Source organism: Haliaeetus albicilla, chromosome 11, assembly GCF_947461875.1.
Source record: "Haliaeetus albicilla chromosome 11, bHalAlb1.1, whole genome shotgun sequence".
Taxonomy (NCBI): domain Eukaryota; kingdom Metazoa; phylum Chordata; class Aves; order Accipitriformes; family Accipitridae; genus Haliaeetus; species Haliaeetus albicilla.
The window spans coordinates 41064045-41086530 of record NC_091493.1 but is presented as its reverse complement, the minus strand read 5'-3'; the positions used below and the strand labels follow the sequence as shown (position 1 = coordinate 41086530).

At 41.8% G+C, this 22486-nt stretch overlaps 1 protein-coding gene across 34 annotated transcripts in view; it reads right to left on the bottom strand.

The window, feature by feature from the left end:
• Positions 1–22486, bottom strand: part of JAKMIP3 (Janus kinase and microtubule interacting protein 3) — a 90942-nt gene that overhangs the window by 59079 nt on the left and 9377 nt on the right. For 33 of the 34 annotated variants that reach the window (XM_069797282.1, XM_069797288.1, XM_069797289.1 and 30 more), the window contains one exon: positions 7105–7250. The exons of the other annotated variant lie outside the window; for it this stretch is intronic. The gene's annotated coding sequence lies outside the window, so the exon portion shown is untranslated. The remainder of the gene's footprint in view (positions 1–7104; positions 7251–22486) is intronic. 34 annotated transcript variants of the gene reach the window in all.

The following is a 22486-nucleotide window of genomic DNA, read 5'->3' as shown; positions in this document are numbered from 1 at the left end:
AAAAATAGAAATAAATAAAACTTTACAGATATTGCCTGAAAAAAATATAAACAGGAGCAGATGTTCTTTGAATTTCAGATTCTTGCTTCTTTGTGTAAGAAGATGCAATACATCAGTGATCTATCACGGAGGTCTTAAAAACCCATCTTTCTTTAGAAATAAAAAAATGGGGCAGTCTGTAGCCACAGGCACTGAATTCGACCTACTGCAATGAATGAAGCATTTGTGCACATTACAATTATTTTCTGAAACGACATGTTATAACGATGCATGCAGTAGGTGGAGCCAGGTTATTTCACAACCTGAGGAAAGGAGAAGCAGCATTAATACAAGCTTTTAACTGCTTACATTTGAATGCCAGACAAATAATAATTTAAATTATACAGGGATTTGTGGGAATAATTTCAATCAGAAGGATTATTTTTGACAGACAAGGGCTACAAGAATTTTTGTTTGTTTGCTTACAGAAAATAAAACTAAGGAACTGATACAAGTAAACCAAAAAGCAAAAATGTTATTAGAGGTAAGCTAGGAGAAGTGCAAGCCCAGCAGCTGATTTTCTGGGAGACAGTGCATGGTGATAGTGCAGAGTAGTCAGATACCCTGCACACACACTCCCCAGGCATCCCTGTGAATCCAAGCAGCAGATCATCAACCATTTTGCTACCATGTGCTGGTATTGTCTCAGAGAACCCCTTCAGGAGCATCACGCAGAGGAGCACACCATCCTGGCACCTTCCCTGCAGAGCTAGGGACCTATGGTTGCTAAGCACAGTTCACTTCGTGGGAATTCTGTCTGAGGTCGATCTGTAGCACTATGTGTCCTCATACTTTCAGTATTTAAGCTTTTGTTTAAAATGTTACCAAGGTTTAATTGTATGAGTCGACACATTTCATGCCAAGCATCTGCCTAAATTTGAGTTTTCTCTACTAAAAAAATAAAATTTAAAATTGGTTAGCTTATTTCAAGAAAGATGGGCTTGTATTGCCATGTTTGCTCTATGTGAGTCCACAAAACCTTTAAAGATCTGAAATATCAGCAAGCTGTTCCCTGTTACCCCATAAAAGCAACCCAAGTGTGGTAAACTGAATGCCTGCCAGAGGCTGCAGTTGCCCACCCTAAGCCAAGCTTTGCTAAGGCTTCACTAGCCAAAGTCACTGTTTGTATCTGGCACCCATCCTCTCCAGACACCAGTTCCAGGAGACTTTCTCCTCTGCAAGCTCAGCTGTGGATCACATCTACACACCCCATGGTAAGTTTGAGGTGACAAAAGAAAGGGGAGGTCACTGACATTCAGATCCCACAGGCCCCCATCAGCACAGTGTGGGAAAGAGGCTGATGTTGGAAACGTCTTCCAGGCTGGAATGCTGAAGCCTTAATGAGATTTTCCCAGAGAAAAATCAGCTCCCTTGCCAGTACTTAAAGTAACAAGCCTGCTTCAAGAAGAACTACACAGAAATTAACTGAGGACTCTTCCAATTAAATCTTTAAGGATGAAAAGGGACATAATGATAAAGCTTGAATGTAGTCAAGAGTAACATCCAAGGATTAAGAGATCCAGATAATAGGAATTTGATCAGCCTTGGTAATGGTCTATCGCACAAATGAACTAATAGCAGCGAGACCTGCAGAACAATGGAAAACTGTTCTGCACACCACGCTTCTCAGCACAAAAACCTGTGGGGTAGGCAGGGAAGGTTTCTCAGAGGAAGACCTGCAAGAAAGGAGTACGTTTCCCCTTCCTCATGATAAAAAAAGGGCTACGTTCATTGTACATTTGTTCATACAGAGTGGGAAGGAGCCTGCCGAGGCAGTGGTTGTGGTAGCCTTCCCACATGCATTTAGAAACCAGTGGGGATGGAAACGCTGGTCAAGAAGTGTCAGTGCCCATCCGTGATGCTACAGGTGGGTTTGTTCCTGGACACACCAAAGCTCAGGCACTGCTGGCAGCTGCCCCAGCTAGCAGAGATGCCCTGCATGTCTCTCCTGAAGTGGAAAAGGCACATGCTCGAGAATGACAGTAAAGGAGGTGCCCTTGCTGGCACCCCTGTGGAGGCCCAGGAGGCTCCCGCTTCCCCTCCCAGCAAGAGCGGGACCAAATGCTTCTGTGCTTACAGACCCGACCCGGTCCTCCCCAGGGCAGGAAAGGAAAGTCAGCCTAGGACTGAGGAGCTTCAGTGCTACCAAATGCTCACTTCAGTGGTTTAACTGTAATTTTACTTTATTCTATGCAAATTAACAAATGATCAGTAACAATACAAAGATCTTTAGATAATCTGTATTCATGAAACTCCATTGGTTTCAAAGACATTATGAAAACTTAAACTAATGAAGCCTACAGGCTCTTGAACTTCTAAGTATGAAAAGATTAAAATGCAGTGTGAGCAATATGTATTATTACGGAGCAGGTTGATTTATCTCTGGTAAACCAAGAAATATAATCAGACTTGCTGTTCACCTGCAAGGACATCGATTTTGATGGCAAAACCAGCAAAAAGCAACCATTACTAGTATTTACAACAGCAACTTCACGTCAGAGAATAAAAGCTTCAATAAACTCATTACATACACCATTCACTTATCACTGTTTTTGCCACACTGAAGCAAGCTGCAGGAAGGATAAACAAAAGAAAAGCAGGTAGCAGACAGGTACTCACTCACTTGCGGTCTAACACGCGACTTGTGATTTAATCCCCAGGAGCAGCCCATTTCTGGTGAGAGAATTCCTCTGCTGCTCTGCCTTTCCTCAGGAGGTCTCAGCCCTCTGCACTGAACACTTTGCCTCCTGTCCTCCTGCCCAGCTCCTACCAGGCAGCACTAGTTTCTGGTCTGAGGGTAAGACACCAGTGCAGGAAGCAGCAGGATGGGTGCAAGGGAACATGGGGGTGCAGAAGCCCTTTCTCCCCCGGCATTTCTGCATGACCCAGAGGGCTGCGGCTTCCTCATCCTTAAGTGGCACATCTCTCTCGGAGCTGGGCATCACTGAGAATGAAAATACTGCCAAGAGTGGGCACAAACCAGAAAGAAGGAAATCCCAGCTCCCTTCTCCCACCTGCAGACATGCTACCAGCTGCAGGTATACATCACACAGACATGGGCTACAGCAGACCGCATGGGAAAACAACGGCAGAATCGTTTTGAGCCAGGGCTCCCAAGCAAAATTTCTCAAACAGCCAGGTTGCTGTACAGACTGAAGGGGCAAACCTGAAAGCAATAGTTTTATTTTCAAGAACTGGTGATACACACACAGAGGCCCCCTCCTGTATTCATTATCCTGCAGACCAGAAAGAGATTTACACAGTTCAGAGCCATCGGTCCATTTGGTGTATGCTGGGTTGTTATTCCCAGGGATAATAATGGGAAATCAGACTGGACAGAGTAAGGCAGCTTTCTAGTGATGACCATGAGCTTCTGCATACGCAATGGGACAAGCCCCATTGTTGGGAACTATGAAAGTAGTTATTTGTATTAATAAAGTGCCAGTCTTGTAATACAGAGACAGCGGTGTCTGCTGGTGCATGCCTGCATGCAGAAAAGCCATCTGGGGACTGGTGGACAAATGCCAGTCTTAAAAGAATATTTCTCCCAAATACTGGGAGAAAAACTTGCCACAAAAACGTTTCCAAGCCAACATCACTGTGCTGATACAGAACACTGCACAGAGATGGTTTATCATGCTGGCGAGGGAATGCAAACCTACCATGCCCAGGTTGCTCAGTGGTCTGCTTTGCCAGCTAGCTAACATGCAGTAAGCCCAGGAAGCTAACGCCGAGGTGCCAAAACTGAGCATAGAACCTCAAAACGTCCAGCCCTTACAGCTAATAGACCAACTCAGTGGGACACCACCACTGTAGTGCTGGGCAGCAGTGGGCAGAGAAGCCACTTCCTGTAAAACCAGTTACATTGCCATTGTATTTTTACCTTTTTTTTTTTCAGTGAGTTATGTAGAGGGTGGCATCTATAAGACACATCATCTTAATAGAACAGAAAGGTCTTCATATTTTTGATTCTGGGAGAATATATTATGCATATGATTCCTGGCATGTTTGATATTGAAAATAGCATTAATAATGCATCATAAGCTGTCTTTAGCAGGGCTCATCATTCTTTTTGCCTCCTGACTTGCAATTCAGACATCAAGGCTAATTGGAAAATGTGTTTTCTAGATAGTAGTTTCTGAAATCAATGTTTCACTGCACTTAAATGAATAAATCCCTACCCAGCGTACCAATATTTTAAGCAAACCATAGCTTAAGCAAAACACTATTCTTACAAATACTGAAAATTTCAAGTGCATGATACAGCCTTGTGAACACTGTTGTTTTCTATTTTTGAAAAACTGTTACAATTAATTAGTTTAGACAAACCTTTTTGAGTCTCTGATACATCTCAAATTATTATAATAGCAAGAAAATGTAATATTGTCTATGCCTGAGTTCCCACTTCCTCATATGGGGAAGCTCTTCTGACTAATGTCAATTTTTCATTTAGGATTTCAACAGTCTATAGATCTATATACAAGAAAATGAGTTTTCCTCTGAAAAGGTATTTCATGCTAAGCCAAAGTGCTCTGCCAATGTAATCACATCATGTGCTGGTTTTGTGTTTTGTTTTTTTTTCTGTACAAACATTTGTCACAAATAGTATGCTACTCAGTTGCAATGTGAGAAGAAAATCTGTTGGAAGTTACATAGAAAAATACAGTAAGCAGGTAGCAAGTCTTGAAAGTACTGAGATCAAGAAATAATTGCCAAGACATTTATTGTCATGTACATATGGTTATGTTGCATATTTCCTGTACACATCCCATGAGGATTTTTCTCTCTGTGCTGTTTACATAACGATTGAGACTAGTCTGACGAAACACTTTTTTTTTTTTTTAAAAATATAACCAAATGTGGGTAATTCAACCCAAACTTCCAAAGTAGCATATCTGCCTTGACCATGCTTTTGCTGAGAAAATTTCAGGTTCAGAACAAAACTTCTCATCAAAACTAGCAGAAAACACCAGCATAACCAAAGCCTGGGTACACATGACACTCATTCAGGATGTGAGAGACTTGCATTCAGGACCCTGCTTTTAATCCAGTGCCATGCTCACTGGAAAATAGCTTCCTGTCTTGAAGATTTCCACTCTAAATAGAACTACCACGCACTACCATATGCTAGCAAATCCTTCGTGGGCTACCCATATTGCAGAGTTAATGTATTCCTTTACCAACAGTTGGCTGGTTTAGAGCAAATCTCAGCTTCCATAAGGCAAAACAACAACCAACCAACCAATGTTTCCCAGTGTGAAATAACTTCTGAAACTTATCTTCGATGAAATAATATCTGATTTAAATTAAAAATAATAAACAGTCACTCCCCCCAAACCCCAACATACAGTAATGAGTCTCTGCAGATGGAAGTCTAGCCAAAGTTTTGTTTAGGATTAGATCAATTCCAACAGCTTTAACAGACACATGTCAAATCCTGACTGACCTGAATTTTTCCTCAAAGATTAATCCTTCAACCATAGTTAGCTTTAACTCATTGATGGGTGGACCATGTTTACAAAACCCATGCAAAATCCTGCACCTTATAAGCTGTACATATGTAGTTTACATATATTCCTATACGCAGACTTACCACGTGTAGTTACCTGTGTGTGCGTAGTTACCTGTTTGCATCACACACATACATTTAGATACATATCTAAATCCCATCCACTGATTTTTCATCAGAAGTTTTACACAGTTTTTTGTTTGTTTTTTTTTTTTAAATGCAAAACATAGCTGGGTGTCAATTATGTGAAGAGTTAATGGTTTATAGTAAAACAGAAGAGATTAATAGAATTTCAGTACTGGAAGACATAATTGCTGCTAAACCTCAACATGTATATTTTAAAGCACACCACCTGTTTAACTTTTAAATCTCTTACAGCTAAATTGCAGAAAGGGAAATAATTAATTAGAAACAGTGGCTATTACATAGGAAACCAATTTTTCTTTTTTCTCAGATACTTCACAACACTTAAGGTACAAAAATCCATTGCAGTTATTGCAATAATGTTACAAGAGTACACCTATCCAAATTCTCAGTTAAACTGGAGTAGCTCAGAATAATTCCACTGATTTGTGGAGGATTATTAGTGAGGAATGCATTTCAGACTTAATTCCATCAGTTTAATATTGTGTCATTCCATTATCTTGATCACAAACAAACTGTTTGAGTAATGCCATCCATTTTCCCAAGAAATTCATGCCTGTATAATTAACTACAATCAACTGTAACACAGATGGCATCGTATGATCCAAAAGCACTTTATAGAAACATTTTAAGCATGTTATTAACATCCCTAAATAACTACTTAACACTACCTCTCCAACCCTCTTCTGCATGAACACGCAACACAGCTGGATTTGAGTGGAAAAGGCAGTATTTAACTGCAACACTGTTACAAAAGATTTTCAATTCTTGGATTTATTCAATTTATAAATTAGCAAGAAAATAACAGACTCTACTGTGGCAACAAAAACATTGCATTTTAGATTGCAGAATTAAGACTAATTTCCAGAATGACTCATCCTCATCAAACTCAGCTTTGAAGAACTGGGCAGTGTGGAAGGACACTAATGGGAGGAGGAATCTTTCTTTAGGCTGACCATGGTTATCAAAAAAAAGATATTTCTATTTGACAGTTTGTTTTATTTCTCAGTAGATGCGTGCCCAGTTCTAAACGATGATAAAAACTTACATTTAACAGCAACAGACAAGAATTTGAATGGGAAGTTAATTAATCTCCCAAATGAAAACAGTTGCAAGTTGTTAGGTGCCCATCAAGCTCTAATGAAAAGTTGCTCCTTCAGCCCAAAAAAACTGAGGATCAGATTATTTCAAATCTGAATTTTCATTACTAAATATCCTAGTTTAAATAACCTTTTCTTACAGTTGCTGAGAGTCCCCTCCCTAATTTCAGCCCATCTCTGCCCATTTATTTAATAGAGAGCATGTTCCTTGGCCCATAAACTGATTTAGAAAGAAAGCAAAAATGCAATCAAACTAACATACTTGGAGATTTATTGTGAGGATGCTTTAGGGGGATGGGCTGCAGTACCCACCGAAGGCGACAGTGCTCGGGACTAACACCATTCCTCTCCCACAAACATCTGCTTGACGAGGGCAGTCCTGGTGGGGGCTGGAGGTCCAAAATCTCATGGAATCAAGTGTGAGCCCTCCAGCATGATCTCAGATGGGAAGATGGTCCCTGGGAAAGACCAAGAGAGCTTTAAGTAAATTCTGGAGAAAGGGAGATCTGTTGCATTATAGTAACAAAAGAGATGATGCGCTGCTGCTTTTCACACTGGTCAAGTTTCTGGCAAGAACATTGCTAGAGAAGATAAAGCTGAGAGAGATATCCAATTTAGAGATGACAAACAAGTTCAGAAAAGAGAAGCTGTTCAAATATCACATTACCATCACTGAAGATTTAGTGCTCAGTATCACACAATGGGGCTTCTAACATTTGAAGTGGGCAGCACTAAACGAATACTTGGTATGACAACTGGAACTAGGGTGGGAAAACTGTAATGAACGTAATGGTCATTTATATGTATTGTCACACAATTAGCTGGAATTATTTTAGCTACACGGATTTCTATCACATAACATCATAGCATGTGGAAGGAAAATAAAAAAACAGTTCTGGAAATCGTTATGTGCTCTGGGTGTTATTAACTCAGTCTTATATTCCTTCCTGAAGGAAGCTGGCAATTCAATATATCAGAGCTCTGCAGGATTCAGTGAGAACAGTGCTTTTTAATTATTGGTGTTCATCCATGTACTGGTACAATCTCTCATAACAAATTGGGAGTCAAGACAACAGCGTTAAGATTTTTGTCTTCTTAAAGGAAAGAGCTGCAGTGACACACACATAAGAGGTCTAAGTTATACACAGATACAAAACAAGAGTGTTACTGCTGTCAGTCTCAGTTAAAAAGCCAAGGTTTTCACAGTCAGAACAGCAGTTCTAAGTTGGAGTAGCACTAACTTCAGCAACAGCAAGACATCACTGTTCTGTAGAACTGGGGATTCCCACTGCCCTATGGCAGCTACAGCAGGCAAATTTAATGAATGTAAAGTTATATGAATAGCTTAGGTCCCACCGAAAATAATCTTAGGCATGGGGCAGGCCAGGTGTCACTCCTGAAGTCAGGCAGAGGTTTGATGACAGCTAGAAACACCTCCTGAGCATCCCAGCTATCGGTCAGCAGCCCAACCAGACAAGGCTTCCCTCCACAGCACTTCTGTGTCTCATCCATATGTTCTGGCCAAGTTCTCTGTTAAAAATTACTAATAGAAACACTAAAAAAAAAGAAACAAACCAAACCCTCACTTATTTGTAAATATTGCTCAGGAGATCAGAACTGCTGTATTTAGCTTATACACTTGGCTACAAAATAACAGAAGGTTTTTTTTGGTTTTTTTTTTTAACATCAGAAAAGCACCGAATTTACCACTCAAACAGTGATCTGGTGTCCCTAGGTACAATATGAACTGCTGCATATCTAATTATTTTGTAAGTTTTCACAGATTTCATGATTCACCCAATAATCAGTATGTAAGCAGTGTCTTTTCACAGCTAATAAACATTACGAAGAAACAAGAAGTCAAAATACCCAGCTCATTGATTCTGCATATTTTAAGTAATGCACTGAATAAAATACATGTTCAGAGAAAATACAGAAATATTTAGCAAGCAGAAAAGGATTTGAAAAAGAGGAAAAAATACTGCTAGCCAACTTCATACAAGAGCTCCAATGCACCTTTAGAAAGAATGCATCTCTTCAAGGAATAAGAATGCTAGAGAAGAACAATGCAGTTGGCAACAACCGTATCCCCTTGCAGCCTCACCCGTGGCCCGTTGAAACCAGGCTTTTTCCACCTGTTCCACTGGGTTACGAAGGAGCCACTTGAGCCAAGTTCCACTTAAGTAAGCAGGAAACTTTCCATCCACTGTAACGATCCAGTCATTAGTATACTCGGAAGTCAAAAATAAGTACCTAAAAGCCACTTCTCCAGAGCTTCAATTTAAAAGCAAAAAGATTCTCTCTTCCGAGATGGACCAAACCCTCGATGGTGTAAAATGCTGGAGAGGACAAGGTGCCAGTGAGGCATAGGAGCGGGGGAGGCGACACGCTGCCTTGCTGACCCTGGCGCAGGAGCGGGACCATCCCCAGCAGCTCTCCTCCAGGCAGGGAAGGGCAGCAGCAGAGCCTTGGCCAGGCAAGGCGAGAAGTGGTCTTACCCGGAGGCCAGGCAGCCTGTCCCACTGACAGCACACTGCCAGCTCCTGGGAACGCTTGCTGGTCCTCCTTTGTACCTGTGCCCAACTTGTGCCACAAAGAGGGAAAGGAACGAGATACAGCTGTGTCAGGATAAATGTTAGAAAATAAACAAGTTATTATTTATCCTCAGAGCTGGAAATAGGATAATTCACCAGAGCCAGCCATCCTGAGATTGCTGCTCTTTTCCCAGGAATCTCTGCCAGTTTCTAGGGGCAGGAGGATGACACCCCTGAGCCGCACATGGACAACAGTCAGAGGGGCCTCTCCTTGCCCACTCATCTCCAGGGCAAGTGCAGCTGAAACGTTAGGAAAAAACAGAAAAGTAGTCAAGGAGATTGAGGACAGCAGAGCTGGTTGAGTGCTTTGAAGAAAAGCACTATAGAATGTTTTAAGCATAACACTCAATCCTTATAACATTGAATAAGATGAGGTTTTTTCCCAGATGATCATGAAAAATATTGCCACCTTGAAAGAATTTTACATGTGAAAACAAATTTGTATTTAGCCATGGCTGTACCAAATATGAATAAGTTAACCTCCCTTTGATAATGTTTTGTATTTGCTGTTGGTAAGTACAAGGCCCATTCTAATTAACCATTTTTTGACAAATAAACTGTCAGGTTGGAGAGCAGAACTCAGACACACTCCTGTAAATCACAGCCTGACCCAGGCACTGAGGTGCACAGAGAAGGACCCTATTGACACTTGTGCTATGAAGCAAACTCTAAAGCAAGAACCAACAGATCCTATAATCCATTACAAGTATGGAAGCACTCAGTATTTACATAGAAACGGAGAAGTACTCCAATTTTATCTGGTTAATTTCCAACTATAAAGAAAACACTCACTTTTAAAAAATATTTTAAATACAAACCAAACCAACCAAGCTCATGGAAGATGACTGAATAAAATCCTAAGGGCAAAATGCCCTCCCAGATAACGAAAGAGAAATATTAAGAAACCTTGCAATCACAAAGCTCATGTTTCTCAAAGGAGAGGCAAAGCAACAAGTAGGAAGGAAAATGCTGAAGGCATGTAGAAAAACACACACTGAAGAGCAAGAAATGCTGGGTGTAACACAAAACAAACCTTTTTGTCTGTGAGGCTGATAACCGAGTCACTGCCATGCTGAGGATATGCAGATGCGGTAGTGTCTCACTGCTGCTGACCTTGTCAAGGTGATCTCTGTTAGTAGGTGCCTGTGCATTAACCAGATGTACATGGCTGAGAATTTTTAAGCTATAATCTGATTTTTTAAAGCTGATTTGATTTGAGATCCTGCATCAACCTTTCTAGTCAATTTGACTGGCATGCAGATATCCATTTCTCTGTAGTTTCACAGAACAGATAAGTAAGGGGGTTTAAGACTTCTTTTCAAAGTGGCAAGTCCATTTCTGAAATATTTTAGACTTTTAAGGGGGATAAAAGGGTAAGGGTTGTTCCAACCTAACTTTAACATTTGAAGTCGAAGGATCCATTCCTCTGGGAAAATCTTATTTTCTCTCTTTTTTTTTTTTTAAACAAGACTAATAACCAGAAGACAGGCTGACTTTCACAGAAAACCACAGTTTGTATACACTATCATACTCAAGATATAATTTCAGTTAGTAACAAGCATGACATAAATTGATCCCTCTAATGCTACACTAAATGTAACAAGCATTACATTGAATATAAATATAATTGGATATATTATTTTAACGTAAAAATAATTGGAATTAACAACTTGGAATGTAGACCATCCAAGCCGCATGTGTGTGTGTGTATGTGATGAGAAAGTTAGCAGAAGTTAGACCATGTTATAGAACCTCCTGCTACCAGGACCACGAATGACAAATGCACACAAAGGATTAAATCTCCAATAGCACCATGTGGCTCATGTGGCCTCTAGCTGCCTACAAAAGACATCCAGGGACCAATATAAAAATTATTTTTAAAAAAAACACAACCCCCCCTACAACAACAGCAACTGCATAACTGCTGTCATAAGAGTTTCATGTGACCAAAACTGAACAGCAACTTTGAAAGCTCTCCCGATTTTTACTGCTCACCAGCTGTGAGATTATAAAGGACAAGACACTCCTGGGCAGCACACTGGCACCAGTATCAGCTGGCACCTGCAGAGCTGAAGTTTGGATCAGTTTGCTTGTTCTACTAAGGGACAAACCTGGGGCAATCTCAGGATACGTAAGTGTATGGAAAAGTCTCTCATTTCTCTATTGGGGAGGGGAGGGAAGAAAAGAAAAGAAAAAAAAGGAAAAAGGGGAACCTCAGCAGCTGCTTCTGCTCATGCTCTCTATTGTGTCACTAAAATTTACTTGCTGGAGTTCACTTCTGTGGCCAAGTCACTCATTTCCAAGTGGTATATTCTGGCAGCAGTGCCTGCTGATGTCTTGTCTCAGGAGAACTTCCTCCCATGCAGATATCTCCCTCCCAGACTTGTTCTGATGATTTGGAAAAGTGCTAGCCTTGCTTTTCATTGTGAAAAGTGCTATATAAAAGGACTGGGAAAACATTCTCGCAAACATCTCCATTTACAGATAAGAAACAGCTACAGAGGAGCTCTTTCCTAGCTATTTGTTTAGTGTGGCATCTGGGTAATCTGGGATTTGAATTCAGGATTTTCCAATCTTCTAGCCTTCTGCACATACTCCTTCAGAGAAAGTTGTTTCTCTCATGGGTTGCACTACACTGATCTTTAGCTAAGAGGATGCGTCCATCTGGCTTCTGACTTTCTAGCTGATCATTGCTCTTAACAGTGGGGAGCAGCTGTCACTGGGAGTGGAGGCACCAGATTTTGCCTGCAAAAACCCAGTCAGGATGCCCAAGGGCACAATAAATGCTGCCTGCTGGGGTCTGTGTCACTACCAACTGCTGGTATCGCAGCTGGGCAAGTTCTCCAGCAGTGACAGGGAGTGGAACTACACATCTGCAAAGCTCCAGGAAGCTGGAGATGTGCAACATAATGTACAGCAATAGCTGTGGCTTCTCCACTCCAGGGTAACCTGAGTTTGTTAAAGTTTTGACAAAAAAAAAAAAATGTAAGAAATGTGCAAATACATACAGAACATTAAAGCCATAAGAGCAGTCCATGCCCAAGCAAACATGCTGATGCAAAAGGGTTTCATAGCCTGAAACATGAGCTGGATTTGGGCTAGTAGACCAGACCTCAATGAAACCTTGCATGTAAATATGTAAAGGATGTGAGAATGTAAATCTGAATCTCAGTTTCACAGTGTGTATTTAAGGGTTGGATGCTTATGCAATTAACTGCTTAGGAAGATTTAGTAATGTGATGTGTAAGAAACTCTAGTCATGGATGGGGGATAGAAACAAAGGAGAAATTACTACTAAAATGCGAGATTCACAGCTGTGAGCTCCAAGGACCAGAGCTAGGGCTGGCAATGTTTGGTATTCTGCTGGCAACCTGCAAAAAAGAGTAAAGAGTAGGATATCAAAATCTGCTGATAATAGAGGATTATTTAGGCCAATCAAGATGCGAGAGGAATATAAAGCAAGAAAAAGAAAGAAAAAAACCAAAACAATAACCTCAAACTGGAAAATTAGGTAACTAAGCAACATGAAATTCAATATGGGAAAGTATAAGATAATCTATATTTTAAAATACAATTTTGACATATCCTGCATGCAGAGATTTAGAAGGAAAGATTCAAGTGATCACTGAGGACATCTGTTGTGTACACAGCTAGGTAAATAAGATATTAGATTGTAATAGCAGGAGATGGGAAATAAGATGAAAAGCACTATAATGTTACAGAAAGGTAAGTGGTAGGTACTCATTATTACACTTATATTCATTTAAAAGAAACATAATCAGTACAATGAGGTAATAAAAGAATCAGGATCTGTGAATTTTTTTTAAGAGACATTAAACAGGCAGTTATAAAATGATTGATATAGTGTAGGTGAAAAGGACATTTCATTTACTTTTTCACACTAATGCAAGAACAAGAAGCCACCCTATGGGTTAGTTACATGATTTTCCCAGTGGAAACATGAATCTTCCATTTTTTATCATCATACACCACAAATCCTGGCAGCAGCTCTATGTCATTCTGCTGCTCTCGGGGTCAAACCACCACAAGCCAAATTCAACAGGGGAGAAAAATGCTGCTGCTCTGAGTCACAAGGTGCAGGGTGACAGTGGTAGAACTGGCAGCATCCAGCCCCAATTTGACCTGTAACAGCATTTATAAAAGGTACAATGGCAACTCTACTAGTAGTCTCCTTGGGTTTAGTTTCAGTAACTAAAGAAGCAGCGCAACAGGTTTTGCTGCAGATGCCTCCCAAGTATTGTCAAGAGCAGAACTGTATTGCTCTGAAACCCTTGCTTTGAATATCCATCGCATAAATCCTTCACAAACAAGGAACCAGAGCATTCCCTAGGCTGGCATCCAGTTAGCAATGAAGCCTCTGCTACACTGATCAGAAAACATCCTACAACACAAACTCTCTGAAGCAACCTGCTGGGAACAGTAAAGCAGAATGTGGAAGAGACAACCATTTTAATTTGCAGGTATAGTACCTACATCAGCTCTGGAAGGTAAAGAGTTACGAAATCCTTGCTTCCCCAATCTGTTCTGGCTTTTACATACTGTGACTGTGGAAAGATGCTGAAAGATACATCATTAAAATTATACAGCTTGTCTTTGTAGTGCACAGGATTTGGTGGTGGTAGTTTTTTTTAAGGGGCCTATAGTAAAAATGACTACAGTTTCACTTTATTTTCAGCCACATAATTAGTAAAATCCAGCTTAATTTCTCAGTTAGCTATCATTTCTACAGAGTTCTGGACATATAATTAAACTTCCACTTTGCTTCACTTCTTTAAAGCATTCCCCCTACATAATCAAGAGTTCTCCACAAAATAACTGAATGCAAAACTCATCAAGGTGCTTCACCTGCAGCCTCCTTCATTGTTTCAGTTAGGATTAGCATTTTGCTCTTAATTCTACTTCTCACCCACCACAGATGAAGCACGACGACCCCCCGTTCAGCTCTGATGTGCGTGGATGGACAATTGCCCCTCTGACCCAATCTGACTCTCAGTCTGTGGAGCCTGTGCAGGGTAATATTTTGCTTTATTACAGTCTATAAATAGGACTGTGGAGCCTCACAGTCTAACCACAGCACAATGAGGAGTACGGTGAGATTGTCCTCATTTCTGGTAATGCCTCACCTTAATCCCAGCTCGCATCAAATGCATGTTACAGAGCTAACATGTCTCTACATCTGTTTTTAAACTTGCATTCAATTAAATCACCCAACAGAAAAAAAATCATGTTACATCTTCTTTGTGTTGTCCAGCAGCACAGGAGCATCCCAGCTCCATTTGGGTTGGACTGGTTGCTTTTCTGGCCTCAAACTAGGACCGACATCACCTCAGAGTTCACAGTCCAGATTCAAACAAGTGTCAACACTCAGCATAGCCTTTAAAAATGTTTGTACTAAAATCTCAAATGTTGGACCCAAGTATAGGCTGGATGCATGTTTCACTTTCGGGCTATGGAGCTCCAGGACAGAGGGGAGAATGTGAATATGAACAGAGTTTACATGTATTTTAAGCCCTTTTTGTTTTGACAGGCTGACAGAAAGGAGCACCGTGTACACAGAATCAGGCTCAGAAGTTTACCTCAACATTGCCCTAAATCAGGCTATAATTAGGAAAGAATTAAAATATTTACATGGCCATGAAGAATATGGTACACTACATCCAAGACAATATTTTTTTTCCTTGACAACTGTTTGCTACTGCAGTATGATTAAAGTTATGATCCTGTTCCTACGGAAGTCAGTGACAAAATCCGCCCCCTCAGTGGGCACAGTAAAATAAATAACATCGTATTAAGAATGTAATGGCCCCACAGAGTGAGAAAGAGAGCACACCCCCATGACACAAACGCTGTCAGGTCATGCAGATCCATCCAATCTGAGCTCCACTCACCCTTTCCAAGACACCGTTCTCAGCTGTTCCAGTAAAGGCTAGGAAATTCATTTTAGCAGCAAAATATAGCAAAAAACCCAAAAATCTGCCTTCAGTGAACTTTCAGAGAAGGTCATGGTTCCCAGTACAAAGCAGTGTGCGACCTCCGCCCCATGCAGCAGCACCACATTCCCCGTTTAGATTTGGACTTCCCTTGCACAAACTGCATCAGGCAGGGCGAGGCCAGGCATTAGGACTGAAACAGCGAGGTGTCCTGGCCCTTCCATTTAATGAGAATATTTGCCCTTCTGGTTTACTTTTTCTTTTTTAATTTCTGTATTGAAATCACACAGTTTCTTTCTTTTGTCTTGTTTTGCGTAAAAGCCAGTGGGACAGGACAGATGTCTTGGTGAGACAGCCTGGGAGTCGACCTGCCTGGGCAAGGAGGAGATGAAAAGGAGCCCAGGGGCTCAGGGATGAGGAAAGGGGGCCAGAGGAGAGGTGTCAGCAGCATCGGGGCAGCACCAGTTTGGCAGGGGGGAGTAGGCACGGGCCAGGCAGAGGAGCCGAGCGATGCTGATGGGCAGGTGCAGGAGATGCACTGCATCCCACCAAGACTGATTTTGGAAGCCAGGAAGAGACCTGTCTGGGGAATACAAGTGGAGCTGGTGAGACAAAACTGCAGAATATATGGAAGAAAGAGTAGAGGTGCAGGTTTCCATGGTGCAGCAGCTACAGCAAAGTTTGCTTTTCCAAACACTCACTCTTGACCTGGACGGGTTACAGCCCAGCTGCCTTGCTGTTCTTCCACCTGCAAAATGCAGGAGCTCAGCACGTCTCTGCCACCTCCTGCGCTGATGCACACACAGGCTGGCAACTTCTGCTCCTGCCCTCAAGGGCTGTCAGCTCATGCTACAGCATCCTGTGCGGCTGATAGGAAGTTTGAGCTGGGCTGATTACCCATGCAGCAGCAAAATCACAGCCCCTAATGATATTGCTGAGCTTTTTGTTTACTTTTAAAAAAAACTATTAAAAAGTACATGGAAAACATATATTCAGTCATAGCATCTTAAGTTTAACACTTCCTTTCGAAACGTTCTTATTCTTAAAATACAAATCCTCAATTTACAAGTGACCACAAATTAAATGTCCACGTATATATTTGAAGTAATAGCCAAAGAGTACTTTTTCTGTCTAGATAATACATATCTTAGCAGCATTTCAATGAAACCAGAATTACTTTCAAATGTCAGATGTTACATTTTAATGGTGATGAGGGAATGCTCCTGTGTCCCTGTACTACCTGCAGCTTCTCTGTTGTGAGGAAACCTAGCTGGCTTTCCCTCAAAAATTGTAACTTCCTCCTCCCCACATAAATTAGTTCTCTGGATTTGACACCTGGTTCTGTATACTTACAAAGATGGAAAACCTTCAGAAAGCAAATAATCTTTGATTGTGCATCTGAACCACTGAAACATGGTATAGAAGCAAGTATAAATAAAGCTGTTACAACTCCAGAAAATAAACAACAGTGCAAAACCTGGAAAAGTACCAGACCTTAGCTACAGAGATTTATAAACATGAGGAAAGCAGAATAGACTTGGTACACTAAAGAAGGCCACTCGGACAGAAAATTGTTAGCTGCTTTACTGCGAGGTATATATAAGCAATGGAGGAAGCAATGCACCTGGCTACCTACCACCTTACCATTCAATCCATGAGAGCCTAACAAACAGAATTTCCCTTTCCATCAAGAAGAAAGCTTTCCGGACATGCTGGCCACCTCCTTCCCAGCAGACCCATTCTGCATGCTGCTGCCCCTCCTGTTCCCCACCTGGGCAGGTACGGGCTTCCCTGACCTGCAGTACTAATGCCCATGCCAGGGGATATAGGAAGATGCAGTGCTGCATCCAGAACAAGTCCCTGCAAGAGCAGTGACAGCCACAGCCCATTTCCTGATGCAGGACTGCACTGCCTTCAGAGAGGGAAGCGGCTACCACTGCGATTTGCCCAGCATTTGCCTTTAGAAGAGCCATGCAACCCCAAGCCCTGCAAGACAGGAATGTAACTGTACACTTCTACAGACTGAATTAAACTTACAATATACTTTAATGAGATTTAAAAATCATTTCAGACAAGAAATGCACTCGAGAAGGATTCTGGACAGCCTTTCCTCACCTTTGCTTCAACTCCAGCAGCACGGCATCTCCCAGCTTGTCACAGCTCCAGCTCTGAGGGGGCTGTGACTCAGCAAAGGAGCCGCTTTTTATTTTTCAGATGGAACTTACCAAACCATGCCAACATTACGGGGAGGATCTGCTTCCTGGATCCACTTCTCTGCTGGTTTCTCCTGAGATATTTCCACTCAACCCTCCCCATCTGGTCACGTTACAACAACAGGAAACAGTTTCTTTGAGGAAAACCGAAATGCAAGCCTGCATGGGAATCAGGCTGAGTGAGAAAGAAAAAATTCCCAACCTCTGTCTACACTGTATTTAAAAGAAAAGGTGGCGTCTTATTATTAGCCTAGGAGTTACGCTGCTCCTAGTCAGGCACTCAAGATCTGCGAGCATCTGTGATGCAGCTGAAGCTCAGCCTCCTGCCCGAGAAGCCCCCACGCAGGCTGGTGGGGGTGGGAAGCGCCCCAGGAGCGAGGCAGCTGCTTCTGTTCCTGCCCTGTCGTCTCTGCCCACTGAAAGCATCCCTCTGGCCCTTCCACAGACACAGATCAGCTGGAGGGTCAGTGGTCACCTTGTACCCCGTGGCTGCGCTCAGCATGAGCCCTGGCACACAGCAGGGCAACGGGGTCCATGAGAAAAGAGCTCTTCACCCCAACAACAGCCCCTGTTCACGAGCCAGACCCCGCTGCCTCCCTCTGCTCTGCACTGCCGAAACCAGGGAGAAACTGTGCACAGAAATCTCTGTGTAGGATTTCAGGCAAGTTGCACAGAGTGAGACTGCTCTCTGTTGCTGAGCCTACCTATGTAAGGTGGCAGTACCTTGGTGGGGCTGCAGGTACAGGGTGTACTGCCCTGCCTGTGCAACCTGTGGCTCTCACTGTTAAGAAACTGAACTCCAACAGCTCAGGAACAAAACAGCTAATCAACATTTTAAAATCCCAAGCCTGTTCCAATGTAAAACCCAATCTCTTACACTAACCTAAGCAGCCTAGCTAGTCATTAGGCAACACGTGTTCAGGTACAATGAACTGTCTCCAGAAATGCTGAACATCCACAGCTCCAGGCCAGCTCCAGCGCCAGCCATTCATCAGGTCTGAGACACAAACCCAATAATGATCCATCTCAGATTTGTTTTCTTCTCCCTCCATCATTCCTGCCAAAGAGGCTGCTGCTGTACAGGATGCATAGGGCTCCCTTGATCCCCATGAACCCATGGCAGCTCCCAGGCAGGATCTGGGGTGCTCCCAGCACCACTGTATCAATCCTACAGGATTATTTTCCTTATCAAAGATGTCCCAGTTCCCCATTACACCAGATAATAGAGAACTGACTGACTTTTTTTCTTCCCCAGGGTTATTTTCCAATTTTTTTTTTTTTTTTTTACTATCTCACTTTAAATCAACAATAAGAAGATATTGTCACTGCCACTATAAACTCTATTTACTAATAACTCACAAAAGCAAGCGCAAGAGAGGAAGCAAAGGCTGCAGGTCCAGCCCCGTTCAGCTCTGGGTGCAGCAAGGCCAGGTTTCACAGACGATGCTCAGCGCAGGGAGATTGGGAAGTGCCTGTGGGGCCAGGGGTGCCCGCAGCCCCAGCCCTGCTTCCACCACTACCAGGGGGAGCCCTGTCCCTGTCCATACAATGGATTAAACGAGTGAATGAGCAAGAAAACAGAAGAATAACATTTTCATGGCATGCAGGAGACCATAAGGCAAATACTTGAATAAAAAATAAAAATAAAAAAATCAATATTAGCCTGAAGCACTATAGAATCACAATTTAAAATAGTAAGGCTCAAAACCCCCAAGGAGACAGCAGGAGCACTCTGGGCAGCCTGTTCTGCCTGCTCGGCTGTCCTCCCACTGCAAAAGTTTCTGCTCGCAGTCAGTCAATACACCAGCCTTTCTTCAAAGCATTGGGAGGCACCAGTCTGAATCCTCCCACGAGGAAAGAATCCCACCAGGTTCACCCTAACTATATGGTAACTACAGTAGTATCTCTGAAGGGGGGGGGGGGGGGGGGAGGAAGACAGGAGGAAAGGCTGTAGTCTGGCTCTTGATTTCCACTGCTTTGTTTTTGTTATAATATCCTTAAAATGGAAATAAAATATCCTGTTTTGAGCTAAATAGACTTTTTTTGTGATCAAAGTTTACCTTGTCTCACCCTTCTTCTCCTGCTTCTCTTTATAGCATAGGTTAAGGCAAAAAACCCATTATTTTGCTTTGACCCACACTCTGACAGCTTTTTAGCACACAGCCATATCAAAGGAAAAGAAAACAAGTTTTCTCATGGGTCTCTGAAAATACAAGTATTTTTGCCTTACTGCCAGTTGGGAATTTCTACTCCTTCCCTCCCCACCTCATACTTCAGAGCCTAAGATGCAAACAGACCCTATCCTTCCCCACCAGATGAGAAGCTGCCACACACGCCATGTTCCTCCCCAGCAGAATTATTTGGAAGACACAGCCCAGCCGATGTGATCTGCAAGGGCTGAGCAACACTTGCTCAGTCCATCTGCAGCAATTACCACCGCTCTCACTAACTGGATTTAAAGAAAAGATGACTTTCTTCGCTGGCAAACAGGCTTGTAGCCAAAAAGATTTTGAAAACAAATATATACTCAGGAACAACTTACCCACGCAGCAGCTTTAAAAAAAACCCCAAACCCAGCAGAACACTTGAATCCCTCCTGATGGGAGCAGCTGCAGTTGCTATGGAGCCCTGGCTGCCCGCGCTGCTGTGCCCTTGGTGTGCTTTGCTTTATTTCAGACCCTCTTCTGCCCGTCTTGTACCAGACTACGATCACATCCCTGCCCTGTGCTTTCTCTTTTCATAATCTCTCTCTCTTTTTTTTTTTTTAAATAGATAGGCAGTAACTTTGCTGCAGATCAGTAAATTATATTTACAGTAAGATTTCAAAGGGCCATAGGCAAAAGGCAATATTTGAAGCACACAGCTACTGTGATGAACTTTGCTGACTGAAGAATTTCTATGATGGATTTATTTCTCAATCATTTCAGTCAAAATATTAAGATAAAAAAATTGCCATGATGATGTAAAAAATGAAACTAAAATGTTTTAGAATGACATTTGAATTTTTAGAATTGCTTACTTTTAATTAAACACAAGAGTTTAAAAGCCCTATTGTAAAACATTTTTCTTCCAAAAAGAATGCATTTGTGTCAAGTGATAAGTTTGCATTCTATCTGGGAGGAGCTTAAAGGGAGAAAGAAGTTTCCTAAGAAGGAAAAACATTTCTGAGATGTTTCAGTTGGGCTAGCGCATGAACTAAGCCAACAGTTTTCACTGTCATGTGTTAGTATAGGCTATCCCTCTGTGGAAGAGCAAAGTCTCCAAGGAATCTAGACAAAAATCCAACCTGATCCCAGAAAGTCTGCAAGGCCAGCTGGACCCCAGAGCTGCAGCTGACACAGAGCAGCAGAGGCATAGGCACACCCCCAGGTGAACGATGCCATCCTCCTCCTCCGTGGCAGTAGCTTGCATCTGAGGAGCTCAAGGTTAGGAGCAAATCCACAAAGCACAGAACAATATATGTGCAATTTGCATTTCATTTCTTTAAAAAAGGAACACAAAAAACCCAACAGTGGCCTAAACCCCAGGCAGGATGAGGAATGGATCTCTTCCTGTTCTCACCTAGTCAGCTCCAGCTGAGGGGGTTGGAGAAGGAGTTTGGAGAAAAAAAAGCTGCTTACTCAACCAGGAAGCAGGGTGGGTTTTTTCCTGCTATTGGCAAAGAGAAGAGACCTGTAAATTTTGTTCTTCTTTGTCCTTTATCATCTCTGATGACTTAGCAGCAAATGCTAAAAATAAATTTTCATGCTTCATCTTCGAAGTAGACGTGGTACAATGTTTAAAAACAACCCCAAACCTATATCCCAGAGAGAATATTACAAATATTTCAGAATCCAAAATAAACTTTATGAAGAGGTGCTGTAAGCCTCCCAAAAGTGATACTTTACATACAGCTTTGGCTCTATAAACTCCTTTCTAGTCCTCTTCTCATGCATGAGACAGCAATTAAGATAGTCACATATTTCTTAAAAGCTGTCTAACACAAAGTGCTTACAATTTACTGCACAAAGGCTTTTTTGGAAAACAATGAGCTAAAACTCTTATGAGTTGTAGAAGAAACGAAGCAATATTCTAATCTCCAGGGGCAAGTCTGTGCCATTCAGGTTTTCACTTCCTTCATATTTATGATGTTTAATACAGACTTTATAGACACACAGTAAGCAGGACACAATCAAAATCCAGCAACTGGTTTGAACTTCCATATGAAAACACAACAGTAATGAAATAAATACTTTTTTGTAATAAGTAACTGCTACTAATCCCACCTGCATGACTGATGGCCTAAATTTAGGCGTAGTAAAACTGATTTTGGCTGTAAATAATATGTCAAAATTTTGACTCAAGGTGAGCCAAGCTAGTGCTTGGAATCCAAAACTCCAGGGAAACTTGAGGGACCTAAGCTTGCACTTATATTACTTTCAATAGTTGGGTCACATTAATATGAAATAAGCATGCATGAAATTATGTTCATAATCATAACCTTGAGCTAGCAAACCAAAGCTAAGTTTTATGAAATGTCACTGATAAACAAAAGTTGCCTTTTTTAAAAATAGCATCCAAGGTTCTGCACGCTATCAGCTATTGCTCCTGAAGTGTTCACCTTGGGGAAGGGGTTCGTTGCCTGTTTTCCATGTCAGGAAACATCTCCATTTACATCAGTGAATGTAACTGATGTGTATGTCTAGATCCTTTGAGCAGAATAATAATTATTGCTCTTAATGAGATAAAACATTTCAGGTCCTTAGTGTTGATCATAGCGGGGAAAAAAATCTTTGTGAGAAAAAATTAGTTTTGCTTTTGTACAGTTTGACTTCCCTTTTCCTAAAGAGTTTATACTCTTGTATACTATGTATCTATGTGTGCGTGCATGCATATATATAAAAATATATATTAAAATAATTAAGTAATGCCATACCAATAAAGAATCACAGCAATC